This window comes from Calidris pugnax, unplaced genomic scaffold, assembly GCF_001431845.1.
Source record: "Calidris pugnax isolate Ruff unplaced genomic scaffold, ASM143184v1 scaffold38, whole genome shotgun sequence".
In the NCBI taxonomy this organism is placed as follows: domain Eukaryota; kingdom Metazoa; phylum Chordata; class Aves; order Charadriiformes; family Scolopacidae; genus Calidris; species Calidris pugnax.
The window spans coordinates 12,812,545-12,823,928 of record NW_015090995.1 but is presented as its reverse complement, the minus strand read 5'-3'; the positions used below and the strand labels follow the sequence as shown (position 1 = coordinate 12,823,928).

General features: G+C 43.4%; 1 protein-coding gene across 5 annotated transcripts in view; it reads left to right on the top strand.

The window, feature by feature from the left end:
• AMOT (angiomotin) overlaps nucleotides 1–11,384 on the top strand; it is a 66,335-nt gene that overhangs the window by 499 nt on the left and 54,452 nt on the right. Inside the window, exon 1 of one of the 5 annotated variants that reach the window (XM_014955243.1) lies at nucleotides 3,317–3,557. The exons of 1 other annotated variant lie outside the window; for it this stretch is intronic. The gene's annotated coding sequence lies outside the window, so the exon portion shown is untranslated. Of the gene's footprint in view, nucleotides 1–3,316; nucleotides 3,566–7,501; nucleotides 7,517–9,394; nucleotides 9,479–11,384 lie in introns of those variants that run through there. 3 more of the 5 variants (XM_014955242.1, XM_014955249.1, XM_014955245.1) reach the window with 3 other exon arrangements.

Below are 11,384 nucleotides of genomic sequence, written 5' to 3'. Positions count from 1 at the left end.
GCGCCGCGCCGGCTCCCGCCGAACGGCCGCGATGGCCCCGGCCCTCCCCTCGGCTCCTGACTGAGGGGAATGCTGGCCCGCTCCCCGCGCTGCCCCCGCCTCGCACCTCCCGGGTGGCGGGGGTCCCTCCTCGGAGCCCGGGGAAAGGGCTCCCGTCTCTCTCTGCCGCCCTCACGGAGACCGTCTCCTTCCCCGGGCGAGGTGGGCGGGTGTGGGGCGGCTGTGGGGCTCAGCCCGCAAACCCCGGGCCTGCGTCTGGTGTTTGGGGGTCGCCGCGAGCACCCCTTGTGGTCCCGGGGAGGTCTTCCCGTGGGCAAGCAGCAAGGCAAGGAGCAGGCTGTGAAGGCTTGTGATGGGGACTGTTTGATGGGTGTTGTAGTGGGGACAGAGGAGTCAGTGTGAAGGAGAGAGCAGAGTGTCCCGTGCCTTCCCAGGTCCGTTTTCAAATCTAGGTAACGAAGGGCATGTTTTGCTACCTACAGTCCTGCAGAGGAGGTCCAGGGCCTCTGCCCCAAGAGATGGTGCCTGCTCTGGTCTCCTCTTCCCTCCATAGTCCCCATTCTCACCGGCCCCAAACACCCGCCAGATCTGATCCACCTCTGCCCAAATTCTGAATTAAGCAGAAGTGACCCCAGATCCTCCTGCTTTGATTTCTGAGAGAACAAGATGCCAGTCTGTGGGTGATAACCCCCAAAGGATTAAAAGCTTTGTGTTTGCATGCTTGTCTGGTAGAGAGTGGGGATCCCACCGGCCCCTTGAGGCTCTGGGTTTAGCCATCCCCACTACTGCTTCATGGTCTGCCCTCAGGTCAGAAGATTATGCCTTTCATTAACAGACTGATTCAGGTAGGGCCATAAATATTCACTGTGAATATGGTCGAAATTCACTGAATTTCAGTGAATATTCATGAATATTCACTGTGAATGGTCGAAACAGAAGCACAAATCCCATCTGTCTCAATTCCAGAGTACTTTTTGAGGAAGGTGAGGGCTGGAGGGCCAAATCTTTACTGTGGAGAAGCTGTGGTGGACACAGGCACTCGGGTGACCCTAAATACCCATTGCTTTTGCTTGATGCTGTAAATAGCCAAGACCTGCCTGAATCGCCAGCATACAGTAGGATAACCCAGCGATTCCATAGTGCAGGCTCCTAGGGGGCTGTTCTGACCTCTCACAACATTCCAGCCCTGGCTTTCGCCCTTGGCATCCCTGCCTGGAATCTCCCATTGTGAGATACATTAAGAAGATCTCCATTCTGTTTTCAGGTTAAAATTTTCAGTGTTGCCTCTGATAAATTATCCTCAATTCATCCCTAATGCAGTATAAAATAGCAAATTAATTTTAGTTCACTTTTCATTTTTATTCCACTTTTTAATGATAATTTTTCATTAAGCTTCTAATCCTGTCCTAGTATTTCTCATCAGTAAGGCTCAAGGTGCTTTACAAAAGAGGTAAAAATATAATTATTCCAATTATCCTTATTAAGGCTTAGGTTTTAGGTAGCTTCTGCAGATAATATAGGTCATAAATAATTAAGAGTACAATTTAATTAAAATAAATCCCCAGTTGTAAACCAAAGTGCCACACTGAAGAAGCCAGTCTTCAAAGGCATGGCCTTGTAACCTAATCTCCCTGATAGAACAGCATCCCATTAACCTGCAAATCTCCCCTCTCCTGACCTATCTGCCCCAGCAGCAGGTACTTCCATGTGCCTGTGGAGGACACAAGGGAGGGAGAAGGTCAGGGAGTTTCAGTGACCAAAAGTAGTCTGGAGAGTGTTCTGCTATTAAAGTCACTTATCTTGTCATTTGAATAAAGGTCTCGTGTTTGGAGGCTTACCAAAATGTACAGCCTGAACCGAGCAAGGTTAGGCGTAGAACTAATCTAATTTTTTAGCAGAAATAGTTATTGGAGTCCAGAAGATGCAAAGAAGGTTGTGGTTTGAATCCAGTTTGTACATGACCTAAATAGAATTCTGACCCTGAAACTTGGTCTAAATACCTTGTCAAATTTCATCAGCTGGACATGAACTTTCAAGTTTGGGAGTTTAGGCTCTAGATTGCTAGTGCTAAGATGGGTCTGTGTATCCTGACACCTGCATGTCCCCACTGGAAGCTATCCCAGGACTGCTGTTTATCTACAAAATTCAGGAGTAGGGCTACGTGGATGAAATCCTTGTTCTCATTCCAAATACCTGCTGTCACTTATTCTGTGGGAATGCTTTTGCTCTGGTTTGTGGTTACGCAGTGTTCAGCGATGACCTAATTGCAACATTCTCATTAGGAATAGAAATTTCTGAGTTTGGCTTTATAGTTCACCACCTCAGTAAGTAAATCGTTGCTCCGTAACACCATCTACCATCAGTACTGTCTCTTTAGCCCAATGTTCTATGAGGGATCATAAGGCACTTTGAGGCATGTGTATCTACAGCAGCTTCTCACACTTTACCATTGTAAAGTCTAACTTAGCTCAGAGCAAACATAGACCATCTTGTTGATGAAAATGCTTGAATCTGATGACCTATAGCAGCTTTCTTACCACAAAAGAAACTGCACCTGATGTTAGTTTGATGTTGGGTAACTTCCTTGAGAAGGCAGCAATATACAAGCAGCTACACATAAAGCTGAAAAAGGCCAGACTGCCTTTTTGACTGTCTTGTGATGAGACTTCATCTTGGCCCGGGAACGGTGGTGTAGTTTTCAAATGTAACTCAAATGGATGTTGATTGCAAGTTACATTAAAATGAGTCCTCTAAGTCCCTTAGGGTCTTGGAGAGACCTATATCTTGATCTATCTGCACCATAATTTCTTCATTTGTATTGTGTTAAACTGCAATTCAGTCTTGTATGCTGAATGCTTTGACTAGTAGGGCATGACTGGAGCTCCAAGTAATGCTGGTGGTACTGGAAATGTACTACAAATGACAGAGGGGAACCTACAGAAATAAGGAAGCAGGGAGCACAGACATTTTCAGCAGCAGAAAGAGGGAAGGTGAGTGCAGAAGAAAGGGAGGACAAATACTAAAAGAAACAGCAGGAACAAAACTAAAACACCACCGTTGTAGGTGATGGGCTGTGTGGTGTGGGTGAGGCTTTGCAATTGAACCAAGTTTCCCTAAGAACATTATCATATGTCACTTACGGGAGGGAGGAGAAGGGGAGGCGGTTCCTGGAGAAGTGCATATCCACACAATGAAGCCTTTGGTTTCTTCCCTTGCACATTTGTAGAGCACTCACGTCTTTCCCTTACCCCAGGAGACATTCCCATTTCCTTTCATTTACCAGTGTTTGGAAGGCGGAAGGAGATGAGGCACTGTTGGGTTCCCTTATTAACTTAATCTGTGGGAAGCCCTACATAAATCATTGAATTTCCTAGTCTTGATAGAATGAGATATTTGTACAGCAAAGTCAAACAGAAGATCGAGGTTCCTGCACAGGGAGGCTTTCACGCTGTTCCAGTCCTGTGCCTGTGACTCTTACGCGTGCATTTCTTTGAAGTCTGAAGCTCAGGAGTCTGCATTAATGATCAAGGGACAGAGCTGAATACAGAATTCCTATGGTACGAAGGTAAAGGTGTGGGTATGAATGTGGGAAGAGAATATTTAAGAGCAGTCTGGCATGTATGGTTAATAATATTAAAAAAAAGTAATCATCATCTTAATTTCCTATGGTTACGCAAGTTCTCAAGGCTTTTAGCATCTTCTCATTCCTTGTGGATCAGTGATTTCTTGCTGGATCCTGTCATGTCTAAAATATTAACTTCCTTGAAAAGTAGAGAACTTCAAGTTTGAAACCTTTTGTCCTTTTCTGCAGTGGGAAACGTGTTCAAATCCCTGTTCCTCATGCAGTGTTTTAGAGCTGTGCTTGGCATTTGGCTGTCACTCTGTTCCACTCAGCCAAGTGTCGGTGATCCCTGAATGCTTAAAAAGTTCCTTGGGACTCTGCAGATGTGAAGTTCTTCTGAAGCTGAGATTTGTCAGGAGCAGAATGCATTAGGACAACTATTTCTGATTTTGACTTAGGACTATGCTAAAACTCACCTTTTTTTTTTTTTTTTTTTTTTTTTTTTTAAAAAAAAAAAAAAAAAAAAAAAAAAAAAAAAAAAAAAAATTTTTTTTTTTTTTTTTTTTTTTTTTTTTTACCATCGTGTGTGTTCCTTTTCAGGATCATAACTGTTTCTCTAATTCATGAGCTGTTCTTTCAATTTTTTACTTCATAAAAGTAAAGCTGTGTGTCTTGCTACACTTAATATACAGATATCTACTGACTGAAACAGTGAAATAGACCCTGGGTTTCAATTTCTGACCTGCTATTTTAACTGCTTTTTCCAGAACTCCACCCTAATTGCTGCTTTTTCTCGATTGAGCAGCAAATCAGTTCCCCTCTATGCCTCAGGATTACCAAAATTCAGATTTTTCTGAAGAAGCAAATGTCAGATTTTCAAGACGCAGCTTGTATTTAGGGACGCTGTGAAGCAGATCCTAAGGTGGTATTTATGTCCTAGCAGATACAGAGCTGCTTTCAAAATACTGGCCCAGGTCACTAGGGGATTTGCAGTTGTGCTCTGGATGTGTCCCATGTGGGGTAGAGCTACCACAGGGTTTTGGGAGCAGGGGGCCCTCACTGACACTGCTCATGCTCCCACATCATTTAATTCGGCCGTGGCTGCACACTCCACCTGATGAGAGGGTTGATTATGCTCCTCAAGTGGAAAAACTGGGGACCCCAGGCCTCTCACTGTGAATGACTGGGACCCCTTTCCCCACTGCTGTAAACTGAATCTCTTCAGCACCCCAAATGCTTTGAAGCCACCCTCATTAAGGAGTTGCTGAGTGCCCTGTGGGCACTGAAAGGGCAGGATGGCAGGTCCAGCCCCAGCAACACCGAGCTGAGCTGGGGCAGCAGCTCGGAGCTTGGCAGCTGTTCTCCAGTAATGGCTTTACCTGGTCTCAAATTGGCTGCTTTATGAAGTCTTGTGTATTTTTTTTTTTAAACATTGGATTTCTTGATGTATTTAATACCATGGTGTAAATTAATATTTATGAAAGTATCTGAGGTCTTTGGATCAGTTATGTCATATAAAGTTCTGATCCAAAGCCCACTGTAGCCCAGCTGAAAAAACCCATCTCTGACATTGTTCTCCGCTCTTGCCCCCAGGGGATTAAAAAGACAAATTATTTTAAGCAGTTCAACATGTACTGAGCTTTAGTTCGTTAGCTAAGAAAGAGTATAATGTCTTTCCAGGACTATGTTCAAAACTAAAGAACAAAAAGCTACCTTGAAAAATGGCCATTGGGAAGCAGACCAGCAAAAGCCAAGAAACTTGAGCCCTTGCTAATGAATACTCTGTCCTTAACTCACATTGTCTCTTTTGTTTCCCACACTTTCATGAGCTGCACATGGTTTCAATTTGCTGGTCTTTAACCCTTCTTACTGATGCTTGATCTGTGCATAGTTTGGAAACTGGGACAGCTGTCACTTAGGTATTTTATTTTTTTTTTTTTTGCTCGTGATCTGTTTGTCCCTGTGCAGTGTCTGGCTCAGATGCAGCACACTGATCCACGAGGGGTGTGGACAAGGCTTGGGTGCAGGCTGGGGAGAGGGAGTCAGAGCTTTTCCAGCTTCCTGGCAAAGGGTGTAACAGGGACAGGGCTGGGAGCAGGTTTGCTTTGATTAAACGAAGTAGCATTTCCACTGTGACTACCATAGGGGAAGGTGTTGGTGATGTTGTTATAGTAGGACTTTTTTTTTAAGAAGAGCTGTTTTTCTTGGCGAAGCTCTAAAATTGATGGAAAGTCAGGGTGGAGCCAAGGGATTTGGCATCATTGGAACTTCTCACACCAGCTTGTCTTTGTGCTACAGCACAGCAGAAGTGCTTTCAGCAGAGAAAAGCATTAAACATCGGATGTTTATTTGCAACAGTGACATTTATTCCAGTGAATGATGGTTACCCATAGTAAATACACTTCTTAGTAATGATTGTGTCATTTCAAAGAACATAACTAGCTCCTAGAGTTGCTGCTTGCTAAATTGATGGGGACCTAATTAATCATTCATTTAAAACAAAAATGGCATTCCATTTCAAAAACTTAATGCATTTTCATTCCTCACTTTTCCTCTAGATAACTACTGAACAAAGATCACCAGCAGAGAGTGCTAGTGCTCTTCTGGAATGTGGCAGCACCTGAAATTGATTGTAAAATCTAATCAGAGTTTGTTCCAGAATTCTATTTTTAGTTTTTCATTCCTGTGAAAATGAAATGTTAATCAATTATCTGTAACTTGACATCTTGCTGTCTCTAATTATCAATCTTTTTGTAGCTTACTACAGGAGAAAGATCATTTTTAGGAGCACAACTATGTGCTCAGAAAAATTATAATTGTCACTTTTTGAAGCAATTATGTAACAGAATTCCATATATTTTGTTCTCATACATTTGACCTTTTTTGTACATAAGAGAAATGAAAGGGGAACTAATGTTCTTTAATTTCATGTTCAAAATAATCTATTTACTATTCAGTATATCTTCTATGTAGTGGGGGCCCTGCTCCTAGAATTAGTAGAGCTCTAGCATCTATATGGCACTCATTGTTTCACTGAGACTGTACTTTTAATCTTCCCAGGCCAGAGAAGGTTGCTTCCAGCCCAAGATTACTTTTTGTCGCGCCTCTTTCATTTCTCAGTTTTGAGTCTGATTCTGACATCAATATTAACAATGAGTTGCAAAAGCTTTAAATCAAAAAGCACCCCCTCTCCCCTATCCCCATGTCAATGTAGTTGACAAAATCAATACAGTTTCACCATTGTAAACCCTGCAGACTTTGAAGAGGCTTTTTGGTTTCAAATCAGCCATGGTTTCCCCCTCATTATCTTTATGTTCATTGAAATACCAGCATTCTCAAATCTGCTTTTTGCTGCAGAACCTACATCTCGCTCTTGTGATTTCATACATTCTTTAGTCATCGAGAGCAAAGACTGTGTTGAAGTGCAGGGCCTCCACACCTTACTCTTAGAGTGCACTCTGATCCAAATCCATTGAAAGTTGAGGGAATCTTTTAACTCATTTCAGCAGATTTTGAAGGGACATTTCTTTTTAAAGAGGCCTGAGAGGCAAGAGTGCAGAGAAACAAGGGAGATGGTCAACTTTCGTATATATCAAGGTTGTTACCATACAACAGACATCAGCTAAAGGCTTACCATTCTTCTCCCAAAGAAGGGCCTGTGTCTTGTAAGGAAAACCCTTTGTCCAGACTAACCCTGATGTCCTTATTTTGCCAAAATTGCATTTTAGTCTAAGGGACTGGGATGTGAATGTGCTTAGAGCAAAGCTGAAGCACTTAATTTGTTCTTCCATAGTTGTCAGTTTATCCCTCTTCTGATTACACAGCTTTCCTCCAAATTCTGCATAAAGAGGGGCCAAGTTCAGCAGTGAGAATGATTCTCTTTACAGGTGGTACCTGATCAATCAACTCATGGGTGACACATCACTGCTGACCTCTAGATTGTGTTTCATTGTGGTAAGTTGTTTCTTTTCTCCCCCTTCCTCTGCGGGGCCTTTCCTTGCCCAAGGAACCATGCTGAATTTGAGTTACACTCCATGAGAGGTACCATCCAGACTGACATACTTCTAAAAATCACGCACAGTAGCATATAAAGCCTTAGATGAGCTGGAGCCATGTTACAGTGTGAATCACAATATAGACAGGACATGAAGTTGGCTATGCAAAGGTCTCTGTAGCAGTTACTTCCCTCCCAGAAGTTATATGGTCATCAAAGTTTTATTATATAGAATTGGTAGCATAGTAAACTTGTGTAGAAAGACACAGCAGTTACTTAGTGAAGGACAGAGTAATACATACTGCGTAACTATTCCTGTTCTTGTGTTTTGAAAAGTAGAGTTTTTCAAGTGATTCTGAGCATGTCAAGTTTCATGGTAGTAATTTTTGGTGGTGTTGATCTATGAATACCTATCATCACCATCTGTTGGTGAATGATAACTGGTTTTACATATAATTCATGCCTCAATCTCACGTCCATCAGATTGATTTTGTTTTTCTTCAGAAATCATAGCTGGTCTCCAGCCGTACCTGATGGCAGGAACTGAGGGAGCCTTTCAGGGTTTATTACAGCTCAGGGCTGGATATAGCAACAACATCAAATCCTCTAAATACAGCTTAAAAATGGCCATGACCGCCCTGAAGGCCCTGGGTGCTGTCCACCCCAGTGGTGCAGTGCTTTACATACAGGTTCACCATACGTTTGAGCAGCAAGGCAGCTCCTGTGGCTCTCAGAAATTCTACAAGCCTAGACTGAACTCCCAGTATGACTCTGGACAAAGCACTTAACCCTCCTGTACCTCGGTGCTTTCTCCGCACATTTCTTGTGATTCTTACTCAGTTCTGAAATCTTCTAATCTTGTTTTGATTTGTATCCCCTAATGTATTTGTTCATTTACTTCCTTCAATAAATATATCTGTCCATATATCTTACCATATTCTATGGTAAGAAAGATGAAGTAATCTCCCTTATCAGAATTACTTATTCCTTGCTTCTGCTCACCTAGTAAGCTTGGCCGCATCTCCTCTTAGTTTTTTTTACTATTGCTTACATTACTCTTTGTTTACTGTAGAGCCATTGTTTCACCCAACAGCCTGTTTACAGACTAGATGAACCCCCCGCTTTGGTGGTGGGGGGGACGTACTGTCTGGTCCAAGATCTAAATGGCACTTCTGAGCACTATTAACAGTTTATTTTTATGTGCAAGAAGAAAAGCTCTCTTAAACTGGCCCGAGATCAGAGATCCACGGAAATTAATTTACACTCCTCTCAGCTGCACTGAATGGACTCAGAATTGAGCGGTGATTTTTCTCTGTACATGAGGGATAATATCAGCAGCTTCCTGAGCTCCAGCTGCTGTGGACAAAGGACGGCAGAGTTACAGCGATTCCTGGAGGGAGGAACTTTAAGATGGAGGAATTCTAAAGAATGTGAAGGACAACCTCTTAAAAAAAATTGTAGGTGGAGCAATTCCAGGTCATCCAAACACTTCCAAAGCCCAAGATTTATTTTCCTACTTTGAACTAGTTGCTGTTGTGGCGTTTATCTTTTGTGCTTTTTAACACATCTACTGTGACCTTTGTATGATTGCATAAATTGGCCCGAGTCTGCTGGAACAGTTATTAGGAACCCCTTTCTTGTGTTGTTTCCTGAATTCCCACATTGTGGCGTGATGTGTGTATGGAAACTGCTCGCTTCCTCCACTGGCAGCCGTTCAGATGTGCTGGAGCTCCTGAGGACTGGGCTGGGCGGGGAGCCGGGTGAAGGGAGGATGCAGGGGGAGAATATTTTAAGGAAGAGAATGTGGATTTCGTACATCTTTGTTCTTTTCCAGTTCCGATAAAGCTGTTATCTCCGGTTGTGTGGGTTAAACATGAACGGTGCTAGTGCTCTGTAGAATAAACAGCGGCAGATGAGTTGAGGTTAGTATGCCTCGGGCAAGGCTAGCTGCTTTTCAGTGTCTGCATTAAGCAATATTTTTACTTTCCTGGTGAACTCTACCTTCTCTCTTTACTGCTCACTGTTTTCTTTTAGCGTGTGGGAGGGAGACAGGATGTGTGATCGAAGCGTAGTTTATAACTCTATAACGCACTGTAGCTATATATTTCCCTTACAACTCCACCCCAGAAATCTAGCAAATATGTGCTTCATTAGCTTGTTCTGCGTTGTCTTTTTTTGCATATGCAAACTGTAAGGTTATGGGATGTTAATGAACTGTTTACATGTGTTTCTGCATTTGTTCCACTGAAATGTTCCAATGAATGAATGTCAGTTAGGAGGGGGAAAAAAAAAAAGATGTTTATATATGCTGCATTTGGGATTTCTGAAATTTGACTTCCTGAATTTTTTTCCAGATCTTTCTTTTCAACGTTAACAGTTGGGAATGTTGGAAAGGATGTGTTTGCTTAGAGCAATTAAAAGGTAAAGGGCTGAATTGTGTTATGTCTTCTCACACGAAAAGCCCTAATGAACTCCAGTAGGCCAAGTTTCACAGTGCAAAGATTTGACATGTAGCCAGTTTTTGCACATTTAGTACTGTTGGAAACTGGTGTCATTTTACGGCCAAACCTCACCAAACTGGGAACATTTGCATGGTCAGGCCTTAGCATATTGTCAGGCACGGACACACCGTAAAAGCTTCTCTCTTTTTTTTTTTTGTTTTGTTTTGTTTTGCTCTTTCTTGAAATTACAAATTAGTGTACGGGCGCTGGGAGACAAGTAGAAGCTGTCGCTCAGAGTTCACAGACAGGAGTGACCTCGCTGGGGGAGGATTGCAGCCCATTGTATGCCAAAGCCAGAGGAGGAGGTGGATTGTGGGAGAGGCAAAGTACTGTTGTTTGTACACAAATACGTCCCTATTGAAGGACCAGTTTGTTATCTGGGGCCTTGTTTAGAGGGGGGACTTGCCCCCCACTGGCATCAGACTAGGAGAAGGTAACGTTGCTTGCCCCATTTCAGAGCCCTCTGACACAGAGGTTGGTGCTGCTGCAGGGATGAGAGCATTATTGCCATTGCCAAGTGCTGATAGGTCTTCCAGAACAGGGAGAGTGGCTTCACCCTTTCTTTATATCAACATTTTGGGATCCTTCGACTGGCCTTCTTTGAAGGAGAGACATGCAGAAAGGTGATATGTTCATGCTTTTCTTTAAAGGTTGTTAGGTGTTTAAAGCCAAACTATTTTTTAAGTTGAAATTCTACAGCGTGATTTCCAGGCACTAAAGCCTTTGAACAAAAAACACCTCTGAATGTGCTACCATCTTTTATCATGTGGTAAAATCATAAAGCACAGCACAGTGGAGCCCCCAATGTAAGAAGGACATGGACCTGTTGGAGTGAGTCCAGAAGAGGCCATGAAGATGATCAGAGGGCTGGAGCACCTCTGAGGACAGGCTTGGAGAGTTGGGGTTGTTCAGCCTGGAGAAGAGGAGGCTCCAGGGGGATCTTATAGCCCTTTCCAGTACCTAAAGGGGCTACAGCAGAGATGGGGAGGGACTCTTGATCAGGGAGTGGAGCGATAGGATGAGGGGGAATGGTTTAAAGCTGAAAGAGTGGATTTGGATTAGATCTTAGGAAGAAATTCTTTACTGTGAGGGTGGTGAGACACTGGCCCAGGTTGCCCAGAGAAGCTGTGGATTTCCCATCCCTGGAGGTGTTCAAGGCCAGGCTGGACAGGGCCTGGTCTAGTGGGAGGTGTCCCAGCCTGGGGCAGGGAGGTTGGAATGAGGTGATCTTTAAGGTCCCTTCCAACTATGGTTCTGTGAAAATCGCGGTGGCATTTGGGGAAAATACCAAAGTCTCTTCCATCTCCTCTTTCCACACCAGCCGCTA